The sequence below is a fragment of the Saccostrea cucullata genome, unplaced genomic scaffold (genome assembly GCF_032062105.1).
Source record: "Saccostrea cucullata isolate Sc308-1 unplaced genomic scaffold, CSIRO_AGI_Scuc_v1 ctg142, whole genome shotgun sequence".
Classification (NCBI taxonomy): Eukaryota; Metazoa; Mollusca; class Bivalvia; order Ostreida; family Ostreidae; genus Saccostrea; species Saccostrea cuccullata.
Genome location: NW_026939327.1, coordinates 11,636 through 29,776, shown reverse-complemented (window position 1 = coordinate 29,776; position 18,141 = coordinate 11,636). Strand labels below are relative to the sequence as shown.

At 33.1% G+C, this 18,141-nt stretch overlaps 1 pseudogene; it reads right to left on the bottom strand.

Annotated features, from left to right (window-relative positions):
* Nucleotides 1-235: 235 nt before the first annotated feature.
* LOC134252864 (ficolin-2-like) lies at nucleotides 236-17,092 on the bottom strand (annotated as a pseudogene).
* Between the last annotated feature and the right edge of the window lie 1,049 nt (nucleotides 17,093-18,141).

The following is an 18,141-nucleotide window of genomic DNA, read 5'->3' as shown; positions in this document are numbered from 1 at the left end:
CGGGATGTAAAACAGTACACAATCAATCAATCAATCAATTTTTTTCTCATAAAAATATTAGTAAAAGTAGAAAAATACCTTTGTCAAGACTTAAGCTAACATTGTCATAAAAAATCCACAAACGTTATTTAAAAAAAAAAAATTTATTTTTTTATTCATAATCAGCAAACAAAAACATGTACATGTAAGGGCTTTAAAGAAAGAGAAAACAGTTTTCCTTTTTAGGAAAGGGGTTTTAAGGTTTTCGAAGAAGCATTTTCACGACCTTCAAAGGTTTGTACACATCCCAACCATACCAGCCCATAACATTACTTCCGGGTGAGGCGTACGTCGCTGTCAATTTGGTTGCAGACAACTCAGATTCCCCCATGCTGTTTTAAAGTCCACAGCGCAATTTCCTGAATTCGTATCATGGTCACATCTTTTGCAGAAAAGGGGGCATTATTGTGATAAGCCATACTGTCGCCTAATAAAAAGAAATCCATTAATAACTTAATGAAAATTATAAATAAACAGTCAATAATTTGGAAATTGATATATAAATGTAAAACCAATACAAAAGAATTAGGTTCTTTTGAAAAGCATAGAATGTCGAGGAATAAATTTTTTTTAAATGGTATTGATGAACATATACGATGAAGTTATAATTTGCTTAAGCTCACAATTGTCTTGTGGGTTTTTAAAAATTTTGTTTCATTTTAATACATTTTCAATTTAATACATTTACCTGCATCTCCAGTATACCCGGAAACTGTCATAAGATAATTAGTTGAGGTCGATCCGACATTGAAGCTACTGTACTCGGCGAACCAGTGTTTGAAGAGTAATCCTCGAATTGAACCTAGCATTGTTTCCCCCGGCTGTCAACAGATGGATGTATAGGTGTCCTACAATTAAAGACGATTTAACATTAAGTTATAAACTGGCTTCTTCATGACCCTGTCAACATTAGAATTTCGCAACATGTACAGGCTGGATTTAAACCCAAAAACATAATCAAAAATTTGGGTTATTAGACGGGTTACATGTTAATGTATCAATGTCAGTTTTACAATTATATGAATCTATTGTTTTGATATACCCCCCCCCCCTCTCTCTCTCTCTCTCTCTCTCTCTCTCTCTCTCTCTCTCTCTCTCTCTCTCTCTCTCTCTCACCTATCCAGCTTTCTGTGAACGGACTACCAAATCCAGTCTCAAATTCAGCATAGGTTCTGTAGAAGTCCACACTCCCGTCATTTCTGTCCATGATCACCTGGAAAGGACAACATTTAATGTTGAATTAAGTGCAGCATGGGAATCAATATTTCACTGACCCCCTTCCTTCTTCAATACTTCTGGTTCATTATAATTTTAAAGAAAAATTTATTTAATACTTTAATCATTTAACATCTTCCTCGGTGTAAACATTCTGTCAGCATTTATTTGAAAAAAGAGATTTTTTTACAATTTTAAAAAAATCTTTGATATTGTCAAAAAAATGTTTGAAGTTTATTTTTCTGGCGGAATCAATACTATAATATAAATATTTTATTAGGATTTTCCTAATTTTCTTCAATTATGTGGTGTACAGTATGGGTTTTTCCTTTAGCCTGTTAGGCATCAAAAAATTTCATCAGCGACATCTAAGAAATATGTCACTGGTTGCATGTTGACGCAGTCATGTTTGACGTAACGTTAGCAAAATTATCATGTTGACGTAATAATCGGGGGAAAAAATCAATCTTGAGTGTAGAAAACATGGCACCATTATTTCACATTTATGTTCTGATAAGAAAAAGAAACATGAATGAAAAAGAGGAAGGATATATATGAAACAATTTATTAACATACTGTGTAAGCATAGCCATTCTTCATGATGCACTGAAGTCAAAGGTTCGCTATTAATGGTCACTGTGTAGAATCCGCTACCACCTGATATCGACGCTATGAATCACTCTGAACAACCTATGTTTTGGAAAAAGGTAAGAAAAACTTAAAGTCACCAAATTATTTAAAATTTATACGTGTTAACATGTTTTTCTGGAATTCCGTTTGGGATCATCCTTCGGAATTTTTTTGAAGTTATAAAAATCTACTCTTTTCCATCATGCTAAAATTTATATTTAATATTTTCTATTGAAAAATAAACCAGCAATATTAAGGCTAAATGATAGTTTAAGTAAATTGTCGATCTAGGGTAGTTATATCGCTTCTGCGAAATTTTGGAGAATCAAAGTTTAATATTTATAAAAAGTTCTTGCTTATTTTCTATTCAATAAGCATTTTGTTCTCATAATTTAAAAATTTAGTCTTGGAATAGTTAAAATTATGCCCCGTGACATTCTGTTAGTTTCAAACAAGGAGTACTCTTGTCACCAACTACTTGTAGATACCTGTACATGATACATGAACATTGTCAAGCGACTTCAGTCACTTCACGCATGTTAACTTAAAATTTCAAATCACTATACTATTAATTTGCTAAAAATCAAAAAAAGAAAACCCCCTAACATAAAATGACGAAAACGATGTGAAACAAGAAATTCCTCAACAATTTCAACATTTCGAAAAGCTGGAGCTATTTGAAATAGTTCGCTTACAATTATTGAATAGCGTACGCGCACAAATTGTTGATTATTCCACAATTATTCCAATAAACACATGATCAACGCGTTATCGGTTACCGGTTGTTCCCGGAAATCGGTAAGAAAAGCAATGTTATGAAAATGTAAGTAATTTTAAATTTCATATTTCAACATAAATTTGTATTTCAGCGAACAAAATTTGTGATCTATGACAGATAATTGATTATACTTTCAGTAGCAGAAAGCACAAACCAAATCACTCTCTTTTAAAAGATCTACAACTTTTTCAAATGATATGATATAAAATTTCGGAATATGTCATCACATTTTTACCTCTTTAGAATTAAAAATTAGTTTTTTATCAAACAAACTGGTCTATTTATTATTTATTATATAACTATCAGATACCTTTAGATCAGCAAACTGGGAAAAAATCCAAACTAAGGATTAGTAAACAATCTTTTAAAATGTCTCGTTAGTTGAAAACATGTTATCGGCAACACGGTTGATGTTGCCCAAAAATTCAGTTTTTGACGGGTGTATGTTATTGGAAATCCAGGTTAAAAAGTTTCCTTTAGCTTCATAAATGGATTGAAAAATCCATTATAATCTGCCAATCCTTGAAAATAGCAAAAGTAAAAGTTTGCTTTGATATTAATATTTATCACATATTTTCCCCTTTATCCCGTTGATATAGCTCATGTGATATCGTTTTCTAAACACTATGTATTCCTACGCCGCGTGACGTAATGTAAATAAACAAATACATATGTTTGATGGAGAGAATGACTTAATTTGTAAAATTTCCTTTATTTTGATTTTAACAAGATTACATTCGTGATTTAAAAAAAATAAGAGCTGAAATATTTTTTTTTCTTTTATATTTGTACGAACTATTTCATACAGCGAAATTTTATTTAATACGTTATTTGGTCCAGGAAGCGAAAAGGAAATTTGAATTAGTGCATTAAAAAATAATTTGCAATTATGTGTTATGTCACTCTGCAAACTGATTGTTGAAAAAAAAAACCATTATACATAATTCAAATTAATTTTCATATATCAATTTGAAATGCATTTTGAAAATAAAAGCTGATTATCCAGTAATGAAATGCTTTGAAGAAAAAATTACAATTAAAGAATAAGAAAGAGAACCTTAATTTTTCTTGGATTTATTCCCTGGAGATAAAACACAAAAACTTGATAAGAGATATGCCTTAACAACTTCCAACACCAAACTCATTTGTTTATCTTAACTGGATGCATGTCCAGTTATTATTCCCAAGAGCCAAATGAAATTTCATTATCTTCTGTGCAATGTAAAAAATGTTTTTAACACTTGATGATGTTTCTTTTTTAAAGTTTTTATAAGTAGTTTAAAGCTGTAGTATTTTTGAAAAAGGATTTTCTGATTCTATATCTCAATCCTTATATATGAGCCTAACATGAACAAGTCAACTAAAATAAAAAATAAATTCTGTACAATGCAAAAAATTGAAAATTCCAGGTGCACACCTTCATATGGTGAATAAAAAATGTACAAATCCTTGCAAAGTTTTGAGAAACGGTACAGACAAAACCACAAAATAGAAAAGAAAACACACCTGTAAAATTCAAAATAATAATCTAATCAAGATGAAAATTTCAGGTGCACAACTTCATATGGTGAAAATGATTAAAATTTTTGGACAAATCCTTCCAATAGTTTCTAGTAATGATCCGGACAAAAACTCGTCTAAAAAGACAGACGGACATGGTGACTCCAATTACCCCCCTAAGGAATTATTTAATCAGAACATTGCCTTAGAACATTGTGCTTTTTATTTTGTATAGTAATTTGATAAATCTGAAAAATTGCATGGGGGATAGTGATATAAATATGTGTATATATGTATTTTGGAAAAAATAGCTTCTATATGTCCGTGTCCCCCTCTCCTTAATGTAAACATCTGATGGAATTAAATTCATTAAGTTTACTTTATTAAAAAAATTATCGACTTGTACAAGGATAAAGTCAACTGCGTTATTTTAAGTGATAATTGTTTTTCATCATCAGTTTAAAATACAATTGATAAATTTTTAAACATCTTTAAACCCAAATACTTTCTCTTTGGTGAAATGATACATTGTTCTAAATTCAAATCTAAATAAAAACAACTTTTTTCAGGAACAATGACATTTATTTCTAATCATGTGTAATTGATGGAATGGAAAAGAAAATTTAACATTCGGTATTTTTTAAAATATTTTTAAACTATGATGGTACAAAATAAAAAACAATGGTCTAAGGCAATGTTCTGAATAAATAATTCCATTTACTTAAATGGGGTTTGCTCTTTGGGCTCAAAATATCCAGTCCTTGATCTGCAGAGGGTTTTAATACCCCCGATACCTTGTCTTTTGTGAAAACATTATACACTTATTTAATGACTACGAGGTAAACAGTCGAAATGTTGTCCCGAGGTAGTGGGGGAGACCTGGGCGTTGCCCAGGCTAAGGTCAAAAAACAGTTTCCCGGTCTTCCCCACACCCAGGGACAACAGTTTGATGTTTCACCGAGTAGTCATTAAATAAGTGTTTTATTACCTAACCTACTATATTATAAATTGTTTAAGGCCTGAGCATTCATTAGACCAGAAAAAATTTTTTCCCCAGGTGAACAGCCAGTGTGTTCTATTGCCCGAGGCCAGCAGCCGAGGGCAATGAACCATATTTCCGCCCGAGGGAAAAAAAATTTGGGCTATTGACTGTTCAGGCATTAAATAATTGTTTTATTACCTAATTTTATTTTCTGTTTAAATGTTCAAAATTGTATATTTTGTACACAGGTTCCCCTACCATATTGTTAATTTTTTCCCAGATATGGTGCATCTGTTATATTAATTAAAGATTGATTGTATAGACTATTGATTACATTCCTCTCGAAAAATTTTCACTCTTATGGAGATGCCACCACTTTCCGGTGGAGATGACCTTTTTGTGCCAGCAGAGCACCTCTGCTACAGGGGGCCCTCGGTTTACAGGTCTCACCCGAAGGACCAGTCTCCACACCCCAAAGGGTGTATTAATTAAAAGTAACTCTCATTAAATAAAATTTGACCATTAAAAATTAAAATTTTTTAAAAAATGCAAAAAGATCAATAAAATAATTGTTTCCCAGTCTGTGCAGTGTTAAAAACAACTAAATTTAAACCCATTTTTTTTGAAAAACGTCACCGGTAAACCCCAGTATTGACCGGTTAATAAAACCATTTTTTGCCCGGTCAATAGATCAGATTGAAAAGATAAGGAAAACTGAAAACACACTCAGAATAGATAAAATATTAAATCTCAAAAAACAACAAATCTTACTTGATTAGTTAATAAAATTAATTAAATTGGAATAAAAGCATACAAACAATCAAATTTAAGCAATAACAGTTTTCACAACTGTTTATTCATATTACTTGTCTATTAATTGGCTAAACATAATATAAAGATTAAATTAATGCTTTTAATTTTAAGTAATACTTTATAAATTGAATATTTGATGTTTTATTTGAATTTGATTTTTTAAAAAGCAGGTAAATAGTGATGTCGTGATCATCAAAAAGCTTGAATATCACGATGACGCTTTAAACAGGCAACAGTTATTTTTTGGCCCCGGGAACAGTTCACTGTTTCATGATCACGCAAAAAAAAAAGTAAAACCCTGAAACAGTTCAAAATGCCTAAATTTTTTTATATAGTAGGTTAGGTAATAATACGTTTTGCTGGCTATGACATCGGTGGATATACGTTTATATCTACTATCTAGATGGTTAAGGTAATTAAGCCAGTATTCCGCATAAACATTTTTCATCACAAGGAAAAAAGATCAAAACAAAATTCTCTGGATTCCCGATACAGAGGTTTGTCCACATTACCAAGAAGATGTCCAACTAGAACAGTTACCATGTGGTGGATGTAATTATTGTAGAAGGGTGCATCAAAACTGGGGTGAGTTTAGCAGAGATGTGAATGATGTCATCTATTGAAAAAAATACAGCCAAATACCCAGAGATCAGGCAGCGAAGTGTAATTTATTGGTACCCCAATTTCCCACCGAGAAATATGTTTAGCCTTTATGGACATGCTGATCAGATGGTACAGACTGGAAATTCACCAAAGAACTTATGTTTTAAATTTTATGGTTGTTAACATATGTAATAAGTTCCCCAAGAACATTTTTTTAAAAGGAAGGATGTAGTAGTCACGTTAAGTCTGATATGCGCATCGGGTAAATTTAAAAATTGTTATGATCTTGTGCCATGGACAGTGACAGATTCACAATTTGTTTTGCACGTTTGCCATTGCGTTTTCATTGCCGTAATATTGATAATTTGTTTATTTTATGTAAAATGTTCATTATAGTACAATAAAGCTACTATCACTGTACTATATCAGCTGGATAATTTTCATTTTTACCATATGAGCTGAGGGCACTATTAACATTGGAATGCCAATTTTTTGTGAGTTGGTTTTACGCATGCGTGACCTAAGATTGTATGACAAAATTTAGTTAAACGATAAAGACGTGTTCTTTAAATATTACTATTAGTATAGGCGAAAATCCTTTTCAAATGTACTATGTCTGTTTTTTTTTTTCATGACCACCTCTCTAAGATCATGAGACATAGATAATGAGAATATTTATCGTTTATTTGCAGAATATTCTTTACCACTGATAAAAGAACTTTCAGAGAAACCTACTACAGTCATATTAATAGCTTATCGGTATTAAATGCCTTGATTAAAATTTAATTTCCCATCCCAGCTTCTCACACCCCCAACTCCATCCTGTCCTCACCGGCTCAAAACATTTTCATCATTAACATTTTATCTTTAACTTTTGCGAAAATTATTTATTTTTGAGGATGCTGTCTAGTACTCAAGTACATGAGTTTTTAATTATTATATAAGATTTTCTTACGCATATTGATATGTGGTATATTGAACCTACTGTGTATATGTATTAACTATACATCGATATCACAGTCCGTATAAACGTAAGGGGGAGGAAAAAAACACCTTCTTCCAATTTACGTAGTCTTAGAACCTCTGTCAATCATCTGAAATAAAGCCTGGAATTGGATACTTTGATTTGATTGACATTTAGTTTGCTGCTGTTGTGTATATCTTGTGTACCTTGTCTGGAGATCAACCGACCATCGAAATAACTTTCAGTCTTTTGATGCCTACCGCTTATGCCAATGTGATAAAGAAGCAATCAAATCGTTCTTTTCTTTTTTCAATTCATAAGAATATGCCACAAAAATAATTAATTAATCTATCAAATAATTAAACAAATAATAAGAAAACCATGGCTATATTATATAACTACATTATAAATTTAATTTTAAAGGGGAGGATTTCATATCACGAATACAATTGATAATTTTAATTTCCGTGTCAAAACATGAGTTAAAGTACAGTTATTCCTACATTAATTAATAAAATAAACCGACCTACGTTTGAAGTAGTATCATGGAATTAAATATTTTTTTTAGTATGACAACATTGTAACATTGTTCATGAGGCAAGCGAATTTATATTTATAAGACAAACATGTACGTCTCGCTTTTCTTGAAGACATGGTGACGAAGTTACGGTATAATGATATGTTTTAGAAGAAAATTACTTGGAATATAACATCTTGCTTTGTATTCAATGTTTGAAATTAATAACGAATCCCGAAAGAAAAAAGAAACGATGCAGATGATTCTTTTCCCGTTTCACAGCTGTCGGGGAATCAACCCCGGTCCGAAGCCATGGCCATTTTTACAGACCATGCGTTATGGAAAAATCAAGTAGGGTTTACCTTAGAAAGATATTTATTTAGACAATAATTTTTCTACTTCAATATTTTATTCTCAAAACATCGTTTCTAAGTTTCATTGTTATTTACCGAGAGACTGTTTTATGATTCACTTTCGACGTGTACTTCCATTTTTGTGCCAGATTACAACGACAGATTTTGGTGCTAAATGTATTTTCGTTTTAACACTTCATTAAGAAACACACTGCATATCAAAAATGTCGAATTATTAAAAATATCAATTATTTTAAAAGAAAGAAATTGAGAAGGAGTCTGTCTGCAACAAAAAATGTTTTATTTCGCATTCAAATTCATGAGCTAAACATAAAAAAAATCTCGGTTTACAAAGTTGTAGGAAAACGTATACTGGTTATACACTCAGGGTCTCAGGTAACATCCTGTGTATATAGGTACAATGTAGTATACACAAGCCAGCGTAGTTCCGTGGGGGCTTCTAAGCCGATTTGATCAAGCTCCACCCCACACTAAACTTACTTGAGGAAAACCGTACGATTGAAAACCTCGGCCTTTAAGAAAAGTAATTGTTTACCTAAAAAAGGGGTTTTCCATACACTGTACAAGCCGGTTGACTTGCCGTTAATGAAAAAAATTATTTAAAATCTTTTCCTTTAACTATTTAAACAAAAAGGATTAGGCTTTCCCTTCAGATGACCAAACATTAATGAGAAAGAGAAAAAGTCTTTAAAAAGATGATACCCCCACCCTCCAAAAAGGAGAAGATCCTCACATGTAAGGTAAATATCACAAACTAAAAACAGCATCAAAATAAAATAACAAGAAAAATTGTTTTAAAAAATTCAAGATTTTTGCCTGTAAAAATATATTTTAATTGCTGTTGCATTGTGATTTATAATAGTTTGCTTCGAGTCTATCGTGAAAATATTATAACATAATTTGTGGATAGTTACAGTCTTTGTTCTAATATTTTGCCTCAAAATAAAACAATATTTTAAAAACTCATTTTGTTCAGTTAAGTTCAGAATAAGTTCAAAATAAATTTCAATTTAGTACAGTAAAACTCGTTCAGTTTGAACACGGATTTAGCGAATTCATTGATAAAGCAAAGTTTTTCTGGGTCCCCGGCTAAATTCCTAACACATAATTGTAAAATTGTCGCCTGCATGGCGCTGTGTTTAGAGCGTCTGCTCTAGAGTCGCGAAGTAAGGAGTTAATCCATACGTTACGGGTTCGAATCCCACTGCGGGACATGGAGACTTGTCCTTCGTATAAGACCGTATAAACCGAGGCCCATTGTCGTTGTAGGTGCTGGAACGATTAAGATCCCTCACTGCTCAAAGGCCCTAAGTGCCGAGCATATGACAAAATTTGTATCCTTCCGCCGGCAAGTGGTGGCCTCTCCATATGAGTGAAACATTCTCGAGAGGGACGTTAAACAATATGCGATCAATCAATAAATCTTTGTAAAATTTTACGATTATAACGAACACTAATATAACAAATTTACGGATATAGCGAACCCATTTTGAGTCCCGATTAGGTTAAATATAATTAAATTTTCATCTTTTATAACGAACTTTCAAAGCATTTATATATAGAATTGAAGCATTTGTATATAAGAATCAATTCATAATAAAACCTTAGTTATCAACGGTATGTTTTGTAATATTTGGTCGTAATACTTGTAGAAATACATTCATATTGCGAACTCGTTCAAAGGCCCTAAGTGCCGAGCATATGACAAAATTTGTATCCTTCCGCCGGCAAGTGGTGGCCTCTCCATATGAGTGAAACATTCTCGAGAGGGACGTTAAACAATATGCGATCAATCAATAAATCTTTGTAAAATTTTACGATTAAAACGAACACTAATATAACAAATTTACGGATATAGCAACCCCTTTTGAGTCCCGATTAGGTTAAATATAATTAAATTTTCATCTTTTATAACGAACTTTCAAAGCATTTATATAATTATAGAATTGAAGCATTTGTATATAAGAATCAATTCATAATAAAACCTTAGTTATCAACGGTATGTTTTGTAATATTTGGTCGTAATACTTGTAGAAATACATTCATATTGCGAACTCGTTATAAATGTTAATACGAATTCGTTATAGGGTAGGGTGGTGTAATTTCGACCGATTATTTTTTGTTCTTAGGATTTGTTAAAGTATGTCACTATTATGTTATGCTATAACTTTAACTGGATTCTTTTACGTTCGAAATACCTTTTATCTTTCAGATTACATCTACTTTGTATAAATTTTTGGTCATAATATGAAATAAATACGTTCGATTTACAAGATTCTGTGTTGAATAATTTCACCGCATACGGGGTATTTTGCCCCAGAGCCAATACAAAGGAAGTAATTAGCCCCAGCTCTAAAATATTTTTAAAAAATATTGTTTTAAATTTTACTGCTGTACAGCTTTAAAAATGAGTAAAAATACTGACCAAAGAAGTTGACAATTTTCTTAATGTACCTAAATTGGAAGACATCGAGTGCACCAAATGTCTATAATTCCCATATGCCAATTGGTTAGGGCATGCTACAAATGTACATGTACAGGCATCTAAACCGCATGTAAATAAAACATATGATTTTTCACTATTGTAGTACTAGTTTCTAACAGGTATTAATGTACATAATTCTTACCAAAAATTTTTTTTCCCCGTATGGGCATGGATTTGCCCTTGGTACAGTTAAAAATTTGGTAATTTTACATTGGTCGAAATTACCCACTGACGCCCCCTATTCATGTAGGGATAACTTGACCGGTTTCTATTCAGCTGGTTTGCAATTTATTCACGAAAACTAATAACTATTAATTAAAAGGGTTTAAAAAAATTTTTGAAATAATATTTGATGTTCTCACGTCAGGGATATTTTAATTTGTTTTTCCAGAAGATTTTTCTGAGGCGATAAGTCGCTGAAGTGGCAAAAAATATCTTTGTAATTTTTCGAATGATCAAGCCTATTTTTGATGGGAATTTTCCAAAAAAGATCTTAATAACGCTCATGGAAATAAAATTATTTTGGACACAATATATTAAAATTACGTTTTCTTTCCGCATAATATAATTGTACATACACAATTATAGTTTATACGCCATAAACAAAATATGTTAAGGTATTTATGAACGGGGAAATTACACCACCCTACCCTACGGATAAAACAAATTACGGGATGGGAGCAAATTAAATTCACAGGTCCCCGGGGTTTTTTTATAATCGGGTTTTACTGTAGTAGACCAAGAAAAAAATTAAAAGAAGAAAAAAGAAACAAAAGGAAAAATAAATATACTTATTCTTTTCATCATTTATTGATTTGAATTCATTATTTTTCTTAAAAAATGTAAATTCGAGGGTGATCAAAAAGTTCGCAAACTAATCAAATAACTTCCGTGAAAAAAATGATATGGGGTTTCAGCGACAAAAATGTTTCAAAGTAGTCCTTTTTCCCATTTTAAAACGCATTTCAATCATTATGCCCATGCGCGGATCATATGGTCACTTGCCGTGCTCTTTAGCTTACTGTCCCGAAGCTTCATGTTTTTTTAGACTCTTAATATTTCTTACCTTGTAAGTTGTTTTTTTTCAACAAATATCATATAATAGAAGGTTTATCAGAAATGGCCTTATCTCTGCAATAGTATCGGTGGATAAAGGGGGTTTCCTTTTTTTTTAAAGTGAAATTTCTGTGAAATTGTTTGGGAAACCATGCTTGGGTTAATAATACTTTTAAACTTGTTGATTTGTAGTAATTGCTCTAAGCTACAGACTGCGGTGATCTGTTTATGTGATAAGGTCTTGACCGCTCATTAAAATTTGGTGGGAAATTTACTCTTGTATTAGCATTGCTGGTTTTTCCCAAATCTCGGGGGATTAAAAGCTGAAGTGCTGGCCATAAAAAAATGCAGAATTATAGTGTTCACAATTAACGGGTTTAAATTTGCAGTGAAATTGACAGTCTACAGTTTGGGCAGTTCTTAATTTTAGCGTAGAATTTGTGTGTTCAATTAGTGACTCAATCGGGTCCTGGTGAAAGTGTTACACGCAATACAAAATAAACTGTGTTGAAAACTTTGGGCGTTTTTATTTAAAAAAGATAGTTTTGGTGTAACATTTTAAGTGGTGGCAAGGGGTTAATCCTAATTAAATGTGAAATATCGTTTAAATTTTATACATATTTGGATTTAACAAGCAATTAAAATGCCTAGGAAAAAGACTTGGAATTGGAATTTCAATTTTTAAAAAAAAACAAATAATTACGTTTAAAACACTTGAATTGGAACATGAAAAAAAAATTTTTCCCTTTACGGTTCAGCTAGAGAAGGCCAATTAACACCAGGAACACATTCGACAGGAATCCCAAAAAAAACTTAACCATTTAATCAGGAAAAGGATGACATTTTGTCTATTTCGAATTTTATGGGTAGCTAGCATGCGGGTTGGACTGGAACTCAAAGACTTTACAGCACAGGTCATTTTTAAACCCGGGAGAAGCTGAGAAGTGTCGCGCAATGATTTCGGGAACAAAGATCTGTAAAAGGCTCTTTTGAATCGATTTGGCAAGCGCCCACAGACTATTTTCAGTTCCTGGAGGAAATTAAACGTAGACCAAGAAAACTTACAGAGGAGTAATGTCGAGAATGATCTGTATTTGAGTGTTTCATTGATGAAAAATTCCGAGAAGAATATTTCTTAAAGGCGTTATCTCCTCAACAAGCCCAGTGGATTAGACAATAAGAGAAGTAGTGAGTTAGTTGAAGCTGCTGAGGATTACTTCTCCCAAACAAAATGGCGGGGACAGAAAACTTCAAAATCCTCAAGTGTTAGGTGAGAAGAAGAGCCGGGAACAGGGGAACCCCGGGAAAAACAGAAAAGTTTGGAAAAAGTGAAATGTTTTGGCTGGGGGAACCTGGAATTATGAAAACAAATGCCCAAAAAAAAGTAATTGCGTCTTGTTTGTCAAAGGAGCATTATGGGGTTTTACTTATGTTCCGGGGAAAGTGGATGATGGGAATGTCAATGGTCAAGGCCCGGGAGATTATAGCTTTGGGGGTGGATCTTGTTGATCACAAATGTGTTCTACATGGACAAACTATTTCCTTGGTTACAGCTATTGGACAGCCATTCGAAGCTAAGTTAGCAGGGGTTTAACCTGGAAAAAAATTTTTAAGGGACATGTTCAGGTAGGTTTATCCTGATCTATTGCAGATGGTTTATTGGGAATAGATGTTCTGGAGAGAAACAAAGTTGCAGCTGTGGTTACGGGGCCAAAAAAAGAACAAGAACAAAATAAATTTAAGTGCCAAAAATCGCATAAATAAATGTGACGTCGTAACAAGAGACTTAAACGTCGTGGTAACTAACGATGATGCTGGTGAAGTGAACCTTGATTTCCCGGAAATTTCATTGAAAACGTTGAGCGTGGTGAATGGAAATAAACTATCGAATCTTCAGAAAAAAGACCCAACACTCCAAAATTGTAGGGATAAAGCATTAAAAAATTGTCACAAATGAGACAGAACATAAAGCGTTTTCGGGGGAGAATGACATATTGAAACAAAATGGACTTCCAAGAAAAAAAAATCTGTCAGGAACACAAGTGGTACTTCCAGCATCGCTAAGAAAAGCAGTGATGAAGCGGGCCATGATACCAATAGCTGGACATTTAGGAAAAAAGACCAAAAACGTATTCTTGCGTCATTTTTTGGCCGGGATTGTTCCAAGATGTGTCGGACTACTGCGCAAATTGACACCTGTCAAAAAGTGGAAAAAGAAGTGCGGAAAGAGCTATATGGTCAGCACACTTATCATAAATTGTTTCAAAGATCGCAATGGACATTTTTGGGCCCCACTAAAAAGGACAACTCAAGGTAACAAATACACCCCCATGTCATTGATGAAGCACGATCCCAGAAGCTTTTGCTTTCCAAGTTGTGAAGCTGAACAATAGCCGACATCTCATTACAAATTTAGTGGGTTGGAACCCCCAAAACCATACTCACTGACCAAGGATCAAATTTCACGAGTGCGCTCCTGAAAGATTTATATGACAAAATCAAAATCAAGGGGATAACTACAACACCTTTCCCCGAAAGCAAATGGCAAAGTTGAAAGATTTAATGGAACTTTAAAAACAATTTAAAAAGTTGTGTATGGAGATCTAAATGGAAAATTGGGGGAGACTACTTCCATATGTACTTTTCGCAAAAGAGAAGTCCCACATGAGGAGACTGGCTTTTCCCCATTTGACCTGTTTACGGATAAGTACGTGGTCCTTTAGTGTTTTAAAGAGCTTCATGACTGGTGAGGAGGAAATAAAAACTTAGAAATAGATAGTGTCAACATCCGAAACAAACTGGCTATGTGACACAATTTGTGCAAAACAATTTGGGAAAATGGCATCAAAAATCAAAGATTGGTTGATCGCTCAGCATCCAAAAGGACTTTGGCCCTGGGATGAAGTACTTTTTTTACCCCACCAACCCTGGCAAGATGTCCCTCAGTGGAAAGGACCTTTGTGTGGTTAACAAGGTTAATGATGTTAACTATAGAATCAATGTTGGAGGACACTGGACTTGTTACTTACCATATCAATTTACTTCGTCCTTATAAACGGGCTACATTACTGGCAGCAACAGAAAATGAAATTGGACTTGAACAGCAATTTCCTAAGAACACCAAAGAAACCATTTAGATCTTATCTTTGGACATGGGTTGACACAAATGCAAAACAAAGTTTACGGGATGTTTGCAGAAATTTTCAAGAATTTTCACATCAAACCCGGGGAAAGTGTGATGTTATCTCACATACAATCAAAACAACTTAAAATCCAATTACTCAGAGACCTTCCCGGATCCCGGAAGCTAAGAAACAGGAAGTGAACATTTGTTGAATGAAATGTTAGAACAAGGACTTAACAGTACCACCAGACCCAACCTGAACCAAAGCAGTCCCAAAAAGCATCCCCGGGACTGTTTTGGGCCGCTCGGGGACTGCTGGGGGACGCTCGGGCCCGCTGTGGGACTGCCGGGGCCATAAAAAGCAGTCCCAGCAGTAGGCCCCGGTACTGCTTTCTGGGACTGCTTTGTTCACTATGTGTACAAAGGTTTCTAGTACAAAAGCTCCACCCCCTTGTGTATTCTGAATTTGCAGGTTCCATGTTGTTTTGTTTACTTGCAGCAGAGAGGGGTTTAAACTGTTTAATAAGCAAGGATTTCTAATAATCTTTTAATAACTTGAGATTACATGTATTATAGTTAATTTATAGTTTTAGGGACTGTATATTTACACATATGTAATATAGAATATTTATAAAAAATAAAGTTGTTAAATAAGGAAGTGGGGGAATTTTTATTTTAAAAATATGAAACTACAGGCTCATGAGAAAAAATATTACATGTAGATTTATTTTATTATTAAATCTAAAATTAAATATCAACATTTCTTTTTGGCACTTTTTATATACATCTAGATATAAGGTATTTTAATTGAAAAGGTTACCTTTTACAAGCATCACCTAAAAAAAATATTACTTGTTACACTAAAATAAAAATCTAACAATTTTTATGACATGAAATAAAATTATGCCACCATTCTTCCTTAGCATAAGCAATGTGAACAATTATACTGGAATTTACAGATGAATTAGTTTTTAATTTATAAATAAGTTATTAAAAGAGTAAATTAAAAAAAATAAATAAATAAACAGTTAAAAATACGGGAATTGTGATTTATTTTTTTTTTTTTTTGTTTTGTTTACCTGGCCATAATGTGTAAAAATAAAATGGTATAAACACCTGCGGTTTCAATCCCTTTTGGGCAGAAAACCAATCATGCATGTTATTTGGGTACACGTTAAGTGTTACACATCATTAACATGCTGCTCAATTAAAATCCCCTTTAAAAGATAAATAAAATGAGTATAAATTTCTTTCAAGATTAATTAAAGTTAAACATATTCTTATGATTCTATACTGGTCACTTATACAATTTACAAATAAAACAATAATTTTTAAATTAACATGTAAGCAAAGAATAATCAATACTTAAAAAATATTACTTCGCAAAATTAGCAACGAATTTTTCAAAAGCCCTAATAGTTTTTTTTAAAAATGCCTAAAGAGTATCCCGATAGTATGGAAATCGGCCATGATCTATAATTCTATCCCATTCTATCTAATTCTGGTGAAATATATTTAATTCAATTTTAATTTTCTGTATAGAAAAAAAAAAGGGGAGCCAGTATCAATCACATAAAACCCAAGATAATTGTGATTAAATTTCGTTCGTGAATTCATTTATGTAGGTGTGGGTTTTTAATTTTCCCTTCAAAAAATATATTTAAATTTTTCAAATTAAGGGACTGCCAGTAAATGACCTCTGCATTGTAAGGATTCCTGGCAACTGCTTTTAAAAAAATTCAGCTGCCTTTTATAGTTCCATTGTTTTTAGAAATTTTTTCAGACCCCCGCCCATTAAATTAATAAACCCCGCCCACTGGGACTGCTGGGACTGTTTTTGGACCCTGGGACTGCTGAGACTGTTCTGGGAATGTTTGGGGGACTGCTCTGGGACCGCTGTCGGACTGCTGGGGGACTGCTTTAGCAGTCCCAGAAAGCGTCTCCGGGACTTTTTGGGTTTGCTTTGTGTCGGGTTGGGTATGGTGGTACTGTAACACCATCAAAAAGTCCATGGGCCTCACCAATTGACCTTGTCAAAAAGCCTAATGGGACAATTAGAATTTTTTATTATAGAAAATTGAATGAAAAAACTCTCACGGACCCTTATCCCATTCCACCATGAATGATATATTTGAGAAAATTGGAAGTGCAAAATATTTGATAAATTTGTTTTAACAAAAGGCTACTGGCAAGTTCCTCTGGCAAAGGAAGCACGCAAAAACCCGCCTTCATCACCCCATTTGGCCTTTTCGAGTTTACAGTGATGCCGTTTGGTATGAAGACGTTTCCAGCATCATTCAAAAGACTTATATCATTTTAATGATTTTAAAACTTTTGCGTACTTTATGACATAATCCTCTACAGTCAGACGTGGGAAGACCATATTAAACATGTAACAAGCTTTTCAGCTATTAATGAGGCCAAATACCATCAGACCATCAAAATGTAATTGGGAGCAACAAAAATCCTCTGTTTGGGAATAGTTGGGGGGGATTAAATTCACCATCCCTCGGAAAAACAGTCTGTAGTTTGGGCAGTATTTAAAATTTTTAGGTAGAATTTGTGTGTTCAATTAGTTACTCGTCGGGTCCTGTGTGTAAAGTGTTACAGGGGAAATAAAAATAAACTTGGTGGAAACTTTGGGCGGTTTTATTTAAAACAGAAAGTTTCGGTGTAACACTTTTCAGAATAGCATGGTGACCATCAAAACCCAAATCCTCTGTCTTTTGACGTCGTTTATTTCACGTGAAAAAGTATGGGTGCCTTCACTTTCCATACCTATATGTTTAAATTAAAGTTAAAAGTTTTTAAGGATTTGATAATTATATTATTGTAAAGATATTCATCTTTTCTAAATGAAAGTTTGCGTTTTAATATCAAATTGCCTGAAAAAGGAAGTCTCACTCCCAACTGGCTTTCCCCGGCAACAGAACAAACATCATTTTTAAACATCTCCCTTCCTTCACTTAAGCAATCAATCCAATATCTAACAAAACTTATGGCAAGTTTTTTTTCTTAATAAAATACAGTACAAATTATTATTAAATTCTACAAAGGAGTT